Genomic DNA, 15,087 nt, shown 5'->3' with positions numbered 1-15,087 from the left:
TGTGTCGCTATACCAATTACTAAATAATACAGGGAGCTACAAAACGTATGCGCTGAAATGTGTTACATGTAACATGACATGAGAGAATTACCTATTGGTCTCTGTTTGGCAACAGCTTCAGTGTTTCTTTTCAACACTTGGGAAAAATGTAAAATGCAAGTATAAAACGTTACCAATGATATGCACAATTTGATTCCTTATATATCTGAACAATGGTAAATAAATGCAAAATAACTGACATCCTATGTATACGAATCTCGTGTAGTTAAATAGTTTTTACTGTGTTACTGTTATATTTCGATGAACATTTTACTGTCATTCAGTGTTTATCTGTGTCATTGCTACATTTCGATGCAAATTTTATTGTCGTTTAACTCTTACCCATCGACGAATTTAAAATATATTCTTTCACAGAAGTACTTACGTCGTTTTGCAGAAAAAGTAGTCTTAGTATATTTCCTCGTCGATGCGAATTGTCTTTAGTTAATACTTACACTATCTGTCGGTGTTGTTTAGTTCTTTGACATATTAATACGCTACGGCCAGTTTGACACTTGCGTTCACTGAATTTGACAAGAGTGCTACCATAAGCAGTCTTTATGAAATGACAATTATATTACTATATACAGGTCATGTGCTCAGTTTGTTGTATCTAAAACTAGATTTACATGTAAGTACTGAAATAATCGCGCATATATCTTTTTTCACGATCTTGCATTACACTGGTATATGCCACTTATTTTTCATAATTTCTGTACTTTGTCCCACAGCTTATGTCTGACGATGGTTCTTCAAAACACGTAACATTTAATAAACAATCGTGTGATGGAGACTTTTCCATAACTGAAATTTGTGTCATATCTGAAAGGTCGCCTGCCTCTGCAATGGAAGTATTCTTGGATCAAGTAATGCCAAACAAAATTCCACCTCCCCAGCCAACCAATACCTTTCGCCTGATGACATAATTTGCATAGATGTTATAGAATTGGCGTGACAGTATAAACCTTGTCTGACTCCATTTGTCACATCGCTAAACTCCGAGTATTCATCATCCACCTTTATGGATCAGTAAGAATGTTATGAAAACCTTTTAATAATGATACCGTGAAATCGTACTAGGTGTTTTCGAACTCCAAACCATTGAGCACATACCACAACTTGTCCCACATGACAATCAAAGGCCTTTTTATAATCTGGGAAACAAATAAAGGAAGAGTCACAGAACTCACAACATTTTCCAGTTGTTGTTGTTGTGGTTTTCCATCCGAAGACTAGTTTGATGCATCTCTCCATGCTACTCTACCCTGTGCATGCCTCTACATCTCCGACTAACTTCTGCAACTTACATCATTCTGAATTTGCTTACCGTATTCATCTCTTGGTCTCCCTCTACGAGTTTTACCCCCCACATTTCCCTCCAATAATCGTTTGATGTCTGAGAATGTGTGCTATCAACCGATCCCTTCTGCTAGTCAGGTTGCGCCACAAATTTCTTTTTACCCCAATTCTATTCAGTACTTCCTCTTTAGTTATGTGATCTACGCAGGTAATCTTCAGCATTTTTTGTAGCAGCACATTTCAAAAGCTTCTATAGTCTTCTTGTCTAAATTGTTTATCGTCCATGTTTCACTTACATACATGGCTACATTCCATACAAATATTTTCAGAAAAGAGTTCCTGACACTTAAATCTATATTCGATGTTAATAATTTTCTTTTCTTCAGAAACGCTTTTCTTGCCATTGGCAGCCTACACTTTATATCCTCTCTACTTCGATCATCGTCAGTTATTTTGCTGCCTAAACAGCGAAACTCATACACTACTTTAAATATCTCTTTCCCTAATCAAATTCCCTCAGTATCGCCTGATTTAATTCGACTCATTCCATTATCCTTGTTTTGCTTTTGTTGATGTTCAAGGCACTGTCCATTCCGTTAAACTACTCGTGCAAGTCCATTGCTGTCTCTGACAGAATTACAATGTCATCGGTAAACGTCAAAGTTTTTATTTATTCTCTTTGAACTTTAATTCTGTCTCCAAATTTTTCTCTGCTTTCTTTTACTGATTGCTCTATGTTCAGATTGAATAACATCCGGGATAAGGAACAACGCTGCCTCACTTCCTTCTCAATCACTTCATCTTTTTCATGCCCCTACACTCGTATAACTGCCGGCTCATTTCTGTACAAGTTGTAAGTAGCCTTTCGCTCCTTGTGTTTTACCCCCATTACCTTCAGAATTTCAAGGAGAGAATTCTAGTAAACATTGTCAAAGCTTTTTCTAAGTCTACAAATGCTATAAACGTAAGTTTTCCTTTCCTTAACCAATCTTATAAGATAAGTCATAGGGTCAGTATTGCCTCGCGTGTGCCTACATTTCTTCGGAATCCAAACTGATCTACCCAGAGGTCGGGTTCTACCAGTTTTTTCCATTCTTCTGTAAAGAATTCGTGTTAGTATTTTGCAACCATGACTTATTAAACTGATAGTTTGGTCAGCAACTGTTTGCTTTAGAATGGAAATTAGTACATTCTTCTTGAAGGCTAAGAGTATTTTGCCTGTATCATATATCTTTCACACCAGATGGAAGAGTTCTGTCATGGCTGGCTCTCTTAAGGTTATCAGTAGGTCTGACGGAATTTTGTATACTCTCGGAGCCTATTTAGACTTAGTTTTTCAGTGCTCTTTCAAATTCTTCTCGCAGTATCATGTCTCCCATCTTCTTTTCATCTACGTCCGATTCCATTTTTATAAGATTGCCTGCAAGTTCATCTCCCTTTTACACACCCTCTATATACTCCTTCCATTTTTCACCTTTCCCTTCTTTGCTTAGAATTGGTTTTACATCTGCGCTCTTGATATTCATACAACTACTTCTCTTTTACCCAAATGCCTCTTTAATTTTCTTGTACGCAGTATCTATCTTTCACTTAGTGAAATATGTTTCTGAACCCTAACATTTGTTCTTTAGTCATTCCTGCTTAGCCATTTTACACTTCCTGTCAATCTCATTTTTTAGACGTTTGTGCTCCCTTTCCCGTTCTACATTTGCTGCATTTTTATGTTTTCTCCTTTCATCAATTAAATTCAATATCTGCTGTGTTATCCAAGGATTTCTACTAGGCCTTGTTTTTCGTCTTACCTATTTGATCCTCTGCTGCCTTCACTGTTTCATCTCTTAAAGACACTCATTCGTCTTCAATTGCATTCCTTTGCCCTGTTCTAGTAAGTCGTTGCCCAGTGCCCCCCCCCCCCCATGCCCTCCCCCCTGAATCACTCAACAACCTCTAGTTCTTTCAACTTATCCGGGTCTTATTTTCCAGTTATCTGCCACAAATTCAAGATTACCTCTCGAGTGCCTTCATTTATCCGAAAACCTGACTGTTCTGCAGAGATATAGGACTGTAGTAATTTCGTAAGGCGTTAATTCATTATGTTCAGGAGGACTTTGCCAGCATGCGATATTAATGGCATAGTTCTATAAATGTAGCAGTCCCTAACTGATCCTTTTTTGTATAGGAACTATAGTTGATGTAGTCCAGCATTTTGGCCATTTGCCAGTTTTTCACATTGTATTACATATTAAATGTATGGAACGCATGTCTTCCTCTTCCACCAAAGTCAGCATTCCTCTGGAAATACCGTCTATACCTGGAGATTTGTTATTTTTCAAATGCTTGTTGGTATTTTCGATTTCACTCAGTAGAATATAATGTTTCGTGTCTGATTTTATACAAATGTTAGCTTCCTCGATGTCTTTTTTCCCTTGTATTATAATATTTCACAGTATTGTTGCCACCCAACTATTGATGATTTCTTGTCACTATTGATATTGCCATTTATATCTTCTGTGATTCACGAGCGCTGTTTGAACTCTCCGTAATATTATCTATCTTCTTGAAGAGGCCATGCATTTCATTTAGCCTTTGATGGTCGTCTGTTTCATCACAGATACTGGTGAGATAGTGTGCCTTGTCAGTTAGGCAGCTGCGCTGTAGTCTTCGGTAAAAAATTTTGAATGCTCCTTCATATTTCTTCACTGTGCTTAGCTCTTCGATCAGCAGTAGAGTAGAGTTCAAAATCCAGGAATTCTTCGCATGAGGGACCTTAGTAACCTGTTCAGGAAGAGACGAATTGATTATTTCCTTCATTTTGTCCCATATTGGGGGGCTACTCCTTCCTCTGTTAATTGCTAGAGTTTGGGTCATGTTCTTTGTCTACACTCTTTGAGGTTATTTTTGTCTGTAACACCAACATTCTTGCCGTCTTGATCAATTTCAGTTTTATCCTCATTTTCATGGCCAGCGTAGTACTGGTCACTGCAAGAGTCTGCACCGGGATAGGTCTCGCAATTCTGGACCGAAGTACGCCAGGGTTGCACCATCAAAATGTAATCAGTCTGATTTCTATCCCTTTAAACTCTAGAACTCCTTCCTAACAGGCCTTGGAAGGCCCAACGGTACCGACCGGCCGCCGTGTCATGCTCAACTACAGGCGTCACTGGATGCGGATCTGGAGGGTCATGTGTTCAGCACACCGCTCTCCCGGCCGTATGTAAGTTTACGAGACCGGAGCCACTACTTCTCAATCAAGTAGCTCCTCAGTTCGCCTCGTAAGGTCTAAGTGAACCACGCTTGCTAGCAGCGCTGCGCAGAACGGATGGTCATCCATCCAAGTGCTAGCCCAACCCGACAGTGCTTAACTTCGGTGATCTGACGGGAACCGTTGTTACCACTGCGGCAAGGCCGTTGGCTTCTATTCCTTTCCCCAGGAGAAACTTATGTGAAGCGATGTCTTGGATGATGTTGGAAAAGGATATTATAGACAGGCAAGTTGTTATTCACACAAAATTCCAGGAACTGTTCCGTAAATTCATTCCTCACTCCCAAGCCGTGAAGTCCGACCAAAGGTCTGACGTGTTGTTCGTCTACAGTCTCACCTATCTTCTCTTTACAATCACCATGAATGACTAATATTCCCCTTATAGGTAACTTTATGGTGGTATTTTCTAGAAACTTATGAAATTCACAATTTCTATGTTCGATGAAGCTACAGTTTGAGAATAAACCTGAATAAAGTTGATATTGCAAGGAGAAGCTTCCTTTTTAATGGAGATTATTCTATCACAAATTGGCTCATAGCCCATAACAGCATTACTGGGGCTCTTGGGAATCAGTATAGCGATGCTACTTCTACTCATATCCAGAAAAATAGACTGTATTTTTTGCTTAAGGCACGAAGTGACTATATATTTTCCAATGTGTCTCGCTGAGTCCAAGTACCTCTAGATTATGAAGATCCATTTCTCCCTCCACGATAGCAAGCTTTCCTGTCTGTAAGAGACCTCCCACGTTCCGTGTTACTATCGTTTTAACGATTCACAGGGATGGTCTAGACTGATTTGCTCATTCCGAGGCTCCTCTCAACCCTGTCCTTCCCTCCCCAATTTAAGACTGCGTAAAGCCATTATGAGGTTGTCTTGGGAAAATGACAGTGGTGGTTTCTCGTTGCCATTCACTATTTAAATTAGGCCGCCCCTAACATGGACGGTTCTAGGCGCTACAGTCTGGAGCCGCGTGACCGCTACGGTCGCAGGTTCGAATCCTGCCTCGGGCATGGATGTGTGTGATGTCCTTAGGTTAGTTAGGTTTAAGTAGTTCTAAGTTCTAGGGGACTGATGACCATAGTAGTTAAGTCCCATAGTGCTCAGAGCCATTTGAACCATTTGAACCTAACATGGAGTCAGATGCCTTTTGTAGCCGCTCTTCTGGAGAACGTACGCTACAGGTTTGCCTCTTCCGATACCGCCGCCGTACCGAATTCCATCTTCTCCGCCGCAGATGCCGTTGAGGTCTTCACCGCAACCCTGGCAAGGGGTCTTATGACAGGATACTACTATCCGGAGCTAGATAAACCCTGTTTTTTTAACGGGGTTTATACAATTTCTGCTCCTTCTTCGTCATCACTTGCGAGATGAGACACCGGCCTTGCGAGCAACAGGGGGGCAAGTAAGATGCGTTTCTCGAGGTTAAAAATTTTATGGGCACAAGGATTCAAGTAGTGGTGTGAGCGCAAACTATTAAGGCGTCAGACTAGACGTCTTCCATGCTATTCTCGTCTCATGTCATCTTCTTTTTTTCTTATATTCCACCAAACACTTCTATGGCTTCAATGAATCATCATAACAGAACAACAATAGTACATTCATCATTTTTACACAATCGCGGCGAGGCATGATAAGAAAATGCGATGAAATGAACATTTATTTATTGATACATTCATCCGTGTATCGCGAATACAGGCCAAGTAGCCCAGTATGATTCCATTGTAAACAGGCACACCCAGTGTACATTATGATAATAACGAATTATGATGGAAAGCTGATGAGCTCGAAAAAGCAGTGTATAAACTATGTCATTTAGGAAAAAGAAACCAAACTTCCGTGTGTCAATAAAGAAAACTAAACTCATGGTTCATTATGGAAAGTATCCCACTCGCTCAAAAATAATAGTAGATAATACCCACTTGGGAAGGGCCCAGCTTTAATTTTTTAGGATGTGATATAAGCTATGATACGAGAAGGATATAGAAAATAAGATCAACGAATATCAGTCAGCATACGGAATAATCAACAGAATACTCCAAAACAAAATAGGGAAGGAACTAAACTAAAATGTTATGAAACCATGGATGCACCTGTTTTTATGTGTGGAAGTGTGTCATGTATCGCTAAAAAATGTTATGAAAGTAAACGACAAGCTGCATTTCTGAGGAAAGTTAGAGGTGTTACCAGGGAAGACCATATAAGAAATGAGGATAGTAGGTATCAACCAGATATTTATAATATTAATGAAAAGATTGAAGAAAATAAAACATTATGGAAACATCGCCTACAAACAATGAGTGTAAAGAGAATCTCGCGTCAGACCATGCTTCACCAGGCAGGAAAAAGAATGGATGTAGAAAAACCCACAACGAGGTGGCAGTGAAAAGTGAAGAAGCAAGAGGCACACGTACTGTATTCAACGGTCATGTAAAATTTGAGGCTAAGTTACTCGAAAAACCTTGAAAAGAGCATATTATTACAGCACAATTTGTTACGTTTAAGTATATTCTGCAATCGTGCGAAACTGAGAAAATTCGGTGACCCTTTAGGAGTAACCTTCCCTTGGGGGAAGCATATCGTCAGTTACAGATAGAGGAAGCCAAGCCTGAGAGCGGGACTAATAGGCCCGTGATCGATGCAGGCGAGCCTCAGTGAGCCAAGCCTGCTAGGGCATCCGTCTCCCCACTGCTGCTGACTCATAGCTGGTTGTCTCTGCTACGTGGGAGACTATTGATCGTGAAAGGTTTTGTCCAGGAGACGTTTCCTTCGGCCTGTTAGACACAAGTTTTTGCTTTGTAGTCCTGTCTACCTAATTAATTACCTAGCGCTCAATGAGCTGTGGCTCTGTTTTCCTATTAGTGGTTGATTAATGAAGATTGTGGACTTTTGAACCGTCCAAGTTTTGAGTTTTAGTGGCCTAATCTGCTGCTAAGTCCGCTGGCGCAGCAACTGTCTCTGACAAGATGGTTTCGGCCTGTTGTCTTGCAAAGTTTGCCGATGTTCACGGCCGGGAACCTGAGGTGTAGGTACAGGACCCTACCAAAGCCCTGTTCTGGTGGTTTTCAACCTTCTAACGAGGGTTTGAGTGGCATAGCCAAACATAGGGCAGACATATTCTAGTATGGGGCGGATTAAGGTACAATACAGTCTTACTCTCGCACTAGCTATGAGGTTGCTAACTTGCATTTGTTCGTAGGGAGCGATTTGTCATCGGTAAATAGGAAAATCGTCTGCAACCAAGATCGCTCGGTATTGTTTATTTTATTTCACACTGACCGGTTTAGACATAATCTTTCTGTCATCATCAGATGTACAATGTACCAAAAATAAAGCCATTACAAGCAGACTTTGTCATTGTGTACTAACCTGTATATCAGCGATAAGAAGTACATAAACATTAGTTCACACATCTTCGGAAAATTCCTATTAACACGCATACTTGCAACCAGTTCAGTAAGAACGCTTTCCACTCATAGGGAACGACATCACGTTGGCTTGTCAGACACATAGAAAAGAACACACAGAATATCCATTGCACCAACTGTATGCCCGAGAGTGGAGGTGAAGCTGCTAACTTGGTTTAGTATAGTAGTTCATATAATCTGTGGCTCACTTTCGTCCTTAAACCTTCAATGTGCCTCCGCCGTGTAAGACGACGGTCAATTGTCATTCAAAGCCACTCTCATCCTCTTCAGTCCGTAAGTAGCGTGTATACTTCATCCAGATGTACTTTTTTCTATCTCAGGGAACATGTGGTTTCAGTGTATATCACTTGTTTTCGTTTCTGTATGTTCCCAATAGGTGGCTGAATCTGCCTGAAGGAAGCTATTTAGCCGGCTGGGGTGGCCGAGCGGTTCTAGGCGCTAAAGTCTGGAACTGCGTGACCGCTACGGTCGGAGGTTCGAATCCTGCCTCGGGCATGGATGTGCGTGATCTCCTTAGGTTAGTTAGGTTTAATTAGTTCTAAGTTCTAGGGGACTGATGACCTTATAAGTTGAGTCCCATAGTGCTCAGAGCCATTTGAACCATTTGAACCAAAGTAAGAAAAGTGTTGTTGTGAATTGGAATATGCGACGGAGCAAGCTTCCATTTATCTGGAAAGGCTAATTGTCACAATGGGGGACTGTGAGACCCTGAAAATCCTCATGAAATTGTGGCGCATGAACTATATTCGCCGAAGGTTAATGTTTTCTGTGCAATGTCATAGACGAAGCTCCGTAGGTCGTTTTTCGTCTGTGAGAAGACTGTGACGGGTATCTCTTACCCTTATATGTTGCCGTTGTGGTTGTCCTCCGACTGACCAATGGTTCCTAGAATTTTATCTTCCAACACGACGGGGTACCCTTTACTGGAGCATCGATGTACGTCACTACCTTAACGACGAACTTTCTCATGGCTGGATAGAGCGTAGAGGTGAAGATGGAATGCCTTGTGACTTTTTCTTTCTGGAAGTACATTAAGGATCGTGTTTATGTACCCCACTTTCAAGAATACTGGAACAGCTCAGAGAAGGAAGGAGAGGAAGATTGGGTTTAACGTCCCGTCGACATCGAGGTCATTAGAGACGGAGCACAAACTCGGATTGTGTCAAGAATGAGAAGCAAAATCGGACGTGCCCTGACAAAGGAACCATACCGGCATTTGCCCAGAGCGATTTAGGGAAATCACGGAAAATCTAAATCTGGATGGCTGGACGCGGGTTTGAACCGCCGTTCTCCCAAGTGCCAGTTCAGTGTCCTACCCACAGCGCCACCTAGGTCGGTAACAGCTCAGAGAATGCATGAGTGCTGTTGTGATGACCACTGACGGGCCGTTCGGACGCAAGTTGTGGAACGAAGTTGATTACCGGTTAGACGCTTGTGACCAGATGGGCACTCATAGAAAATTTGTAGAGTGCAAAATCAATCTCGGTGTATTTACGGTTCTATATATGCATGAATCATTTGTCCATGTAATACTTTGGAAACTACAGAGATTTGAAAACGAATGAATCATTTATAGTAGCCCTTTACGTTTTCGCCGGCCGCGGTGGCCGAGCGGTTCTAGGCGCTTCAGTCCGGAACCGCGCGATTACTACGGTCGCAGGTTCGAATCCTGCCTCGGGCATGGATGTGCGTGATGTCCTTAGGTTAGTTAGGTTTAAGTTGTTCTAAGTCTAGGGGACTGATGACCTCAGATGTTAAGTCCCATAGTGGTCAGAGCCATTTGAACCATTTTTTACTTTTTCGATGGAACACTGGACATTCATTCAGCCTAAACTTTCACGTTCTAGAGGCACTATTTTCGTAAATTTTAGGGGTTTAACATTGAGTTTTCTGAGTATTGCACATATTTCAAAAAAATGGTTCAAATGGCTCTGAGCACCATGGGATTTAACATCTATGGTCATCAGTCCCCTAGAACTTAGAACTACTTAAACCTAACTAACCTAAGGACAGCATACAACACCCAGTCATCACGAGGCAGCGAAAATCCCTGACCCCGCCGGGAATCAATCCCGGGAACCCGGGCGTGGGAAGCGAGAACGCTACCGCACGACCACGAGCTGCGGACAACACATATTTCAGTTATCATCTGTGGCAAACAGTATTCACTTTGAATATGTTCTAAACTTTTGGTGAATCAGACCAACATTTTAAAATTTAGTATTTCATTATTATTTTGTCCCACAGCAATGAATTTACCACCAGTATAAACTTTTCAATCGTGAAATCTAAGCTCAGGACTGAGGAGGCTGTGCTGTGTCCTTGGAGATGCAAGATGACTGCTCGATGCCACAGTCGGGGGAGGGGGGCCTTTCGCTACTCTCCTAGTGAACGCTATGGCCTGCATTTTGTCTCCATGTAGCATGATTCATCATTTATCGGTCCAGCTTTCTGTTTTTGTCAGTACATTCTGCAAGCTCCTCTTAGCTAGATAAATGGCATCCGCGAACCAGCAAGCTCAGATACTGCGTCAGCGCCGCCGCAAAACCACAGCAGAGCTCCCCCACTGAGAGCAATACTTCCGTCGGTGATTCTCCGTCACGTGGCGCTACCCAGGTTCCCGTTTCCCCTCCTACGGCGCACTTCTTGCGTGCGTCCGCACTCCTCGCCTCCATCAGCGAGATTGTATCGAGCATACCGCGGCAGATCCCGCCGCAGTCACGTCACCCGTCATGGCTGCCACCATGTAAGTTCACAATAGCTGAGTCACTGCTCAGAATCCCAGTCAGTCTGGTATGCTAGAAGTATTCGCATACAATCAGGAGAATTCCTGCATTTCATTCCCGAGTAGATGTGGACGCGTGTTTACTGAGCCCCTTATGCTGGTGTCGGACCTGGTTATACAGCGGTAAAGCGTGTGCTTGGAAACCGAAAGGTCGCAGGATCGAGTCCCGGTCGATCCACAGAAATTTTCAGTCTGCCTTTGATCTAGCATTCACTTCTCAACGATGTGAGGAATCATTAGCAACGACGCGAGGTTCTGGTTCCGCGTATAACTGTAGGTTCTGTTTCTCCGGTTAGATAACTGGGGTGGATTAGGGACACGTAACGAAAAGTTCGGAGTAGGTGTTAAAATCCATGGAGAAGAAATAAAAACTTTGAGGTTCACCGATTACACTATAATTCTGTCAGAGACAGCAAAGGACTTGGAAGAGCAGTTGAATGGAATGGACAGTGTCTTGAAAGGAGGGTATAAGATGAACATCAACAAAAGCAAAACGAGGATAATGGAATGTAGTCGAATTAAGTCGGGTGATGCTGAGGGAATTAGATTAGGAAATGAGACAATTAAAGTAGTAAAGGTGTTTTGCTATTTGGGGAGCAAAATAACTGATGATGGTCGAAGTAGAGAGGATATAAAATGTAGACTGGCAATGGCAAGGAAAGCGTTTCTGAAGAAGAGAAATTTTTTTATTTATTTTTATTTATTTATTTATTGTTCCGTGGGACCACATTTAGGAGAAGTCTCCATGGTCATGGAACGAGTCAATACATGAAATTATAACACGATTGTAGAAACAGATAAAATGAAATATAAGAAACATATTCAGGCGACAAGTCGTTAGTTTAAATAAAGAAAATCAAGAACGTAACACTGGAATTTGCTTAATTTTTTAGCTCTTCCAGGAGCTCCTCGACAGAATAGAAGGAGTGAGCCATGAGGAAACTCTTCAGTTTAGACTTAAAAGAGTTTGGGCTACTGCTAAGATTTTTGAGTTCTTGTGGTAGCTTATTGAAAGTGAATGCAGCAGAATACTGTACTCCTTTCTGCACAAGAGTCAAGGAAGTGCATTCCACGTGCAGATTTGATTTCTGCCTAGTATTAACTGAGTGAAAGCTGCTAACTCTTGGGAATAAGCTAATATTGCTAACAACAAACGACATTTAAGAAAATACATACTGTGAGGGCAATGTCAAAATTCCCAGACTATTGAATAGGGGTCGACAAGAGGTTTTCGAACTTACACCATACATAGCTCGAACAGCCCGTTTTTGAGCCAAAAATACCCTTTTTGAATCAGAAGAATTGCCCCAAAAAATAATACCATATGACATAAGCGTATGAAAATACGCGAAGTATACTACTTTTCGTGTTGAAATGTCACTTATTTCAGATACTGTTCTAATGGTAAATAAAGTGGCATTTAGTTTCTGAACAAGATCCTGAACATGGGCTTTCCACAACAGCTTACTATCTATCCGTACGCCTAGGAACTTGAACTGTTCTGTCTCGCTTATAACATGCCCATTCTGTCTGATTAAAATGTCAGTTCTTGTTGAATTGTGAGTTAGAAACTGTAAAAACTGAGTCTTACTGTGATTTAGCATCAAATTATTTTCCACAAGCCACGAACTTATATCATGAACTACATTATTTGATAATGTTTCAATATTACACACAAGATCCTTCACTACCAAGGTGGTGTCATCAGCAAACAGAAATATTTTGGAATCACCTGTAATACTAGAAGGCATATCATTTATATAAATAAGAAACAGCAGTGGCCCCAGCACCGACCCTTGGGGAACGCCCCATTTAACAGTGCCCCATTGGGACTGAACATCATTACCACTCTCAATATTGCGGAGGATTACCTTCTGCTTTCTGTTCTTAAAGTAAGAGGCGAACCAATTGTAAGCTACTCCCCTTACTCCATAATGTTCCAACTTCTGCAGTAATATTTTGTGGTCAACACAGTCAAAAGCCTTCGTTAAATCAAAGAAAACACCTAACGTTCGCAACCTTTTATTTAATCCGTCCAAAACCTCACAGAGGAAAGAGACTATAGCATTTTCAGTTGTTAAGCCATTTCTAAAACCAAACTGTACATTTGACAGCAAATTATGTGAATTTAAATGCTGCAGTAACCTTGTATATACAACCCTCTCGATAACTTTAGCAAACACCGATGGCATAGAAATAGGTCTATAATTGTCAACATTATCCCTGTCTCCCTTTTTATAAAGTGGCTTCACTACCGAGTACTTTAATCGGTCAGGAAACCGACCACTCCTAAAGGAAAAGTTACAGATATGGCTAAGTACTGAGCTAACATACGTGGAACAATACTTCAGTATTCTGCTAGATACCCCGTCATATCCATGAGAGTTCTTGGTCTTTGGTGATTTAATTATTAACTCAATCTCCCTCTTGTCAGTATCATGGAGGAGCATTTCAGGTAACAGTCTCGGAACACTTTTTTCTAAGAGCGCTATATGATTCCCTGTTGGGTCTAGGTTTCTATTTAGTTCACCTGCTATATTCAGAAAGTGATTATTAAGTACTGTACATATATGCGACTTATTCTATATCCTCGACCTGTCTCTGCAGACCAGCCATTTCCTTTACGACTGACCGTATGGTTTCAATTTTATCCTGAGACTTAGCTATTCTATCTGCATACCACATACTTTTTGCCTTCCTAATAACTTTTTTAAGCACCTTACAATACTGTTTGTAATGGGCTGCTGCATTTAGATTTTGACTGTTTCTAACGTTTTGATATAATTGCCACTTTGTTCTACAAGATATTCTTATCCCTTTAGTCAGCCACCCAGGCTGCCTGTTTGTGCTAGTACCCTGTTTTGAACGTTCTAACGGAAAGTCGAGTATTGATTTAAGTGTCAGGAAGTCGTTTCTGAAAGTATTTGTATGGAGTGTAGCCATCTATGGAAGTAAAACATGGGCGACAAATACACTCCTGGAAATTGAAATAAGAACACCGTGAATTCATTGTCCCAGGAAGGGGAAACTTTATTGACACGTTCCTGGGGTCAGATACATCACATGATCACACTGCCAGAACCACAGGCACATAGACACAGGCAACAGAGCATGCACAATGTAGGCACTAGTACAATGTATATCCACCTTTCGCAGCAATGCAGGCTGCTATTCTCCCATGGAGACGATCGTAGAGATGCTGGATGTAGTCCTGTGGAACGGCTTGCCATGCCATTTCCACCTGGCGCCTCAGTTGGACCAGCGTTCGTGCTGGACGTGCAGACCGCGTGAGACGACGCTTCATCCAGTCCCAAACATGCTCAATGGGGGACAGATCCGGAGATCTTGCTGGCCAGGGTAGTTGACTTACACCTTCTAGAGCACGTTGGGTGGCACGGGATACATGCGGACGTGCATTGTCCTGTTGGAACAGCAAGTTCCCTTGCCGGTCTAGGAATGGTAGAACGATGGGTTCGATGACGGTTTGGATGTACCGTGCACTATTCAGTGTCCCCTCGACGATCACCAGTGGTGTACGGCCAGTGTAGGAGATCGCTCCCCACACCATGATGCCGGGTGTTGGCCCTGTGTGCCGCGGTCGTATGCAGTCCTGATTGTGGCGCTCACCTGCACGGCGCCAAACACGCAAACGACCATCATTGGCACCAAGGCAGAAGCGACTCTCATCGCTGAAGACGACACGTCTCCATTCGTCCCTCCATTCACGCCTGTCGCGACACCACTGGAGGCAGGCTGCACGATGTTGGGGCGTGAGCGGAAGACGGCCTAACGGTGTGCGGGACCGTAGCCCAGCTTCATGGAGACGGTTGCGAATGGTCCTCGCCGATACCCCAGGAGCAACAGTGTCCCTAATTTGCTGGGAAGTGGCGGTGCGGTCACCTACGGCACTGCGTAGGATCCTACGGTCTTGGCGTGCATCCGTGCGTCGCTGCGGTCCGGTCCCAGGTCGACGGGCACGTGCACCTTCCGCCGACCACTGGCGACAACATCGATGTACTGTGGAGACCTCACGCCCCACGTGTTGAGCAATTCGGCGGTACGTCCACCCGGCCTCCCGCATGCCCACTGTACGCCCTCGCTCAAAGTCCGTCAACTGCACATACGGTTCACGTCCACGCTGTCGCGGCATGCTACCAGTGTTAAAGACTGCGATGGAGCTCCGTATGCCACGGCAAACTGGCTGACACTGACGGCGGCGGTGCACAAATGCTGCGCAGCTAGCACCATTCGACGGCCAACACCGCGGTTCCTG

Source organism: Schistocerca piceifrons, chromosome X (assembly GCF_021461385.2).
Source record: "Schistocerca piceifrons isolate TAMUIC-IGC-003096 chromosome X, iqSchPice1.1, whole genome shotgun sequence".
Classification (NCBI taxonomy): Eukaryota; Metazoa; Arthropoda; class Insecta; order Orthoptera; family Acrididae; genus Schistocerca; species Schistocerca piceifrons.
Note: the sequence above shows the minus strand (reverse complement) of the source record.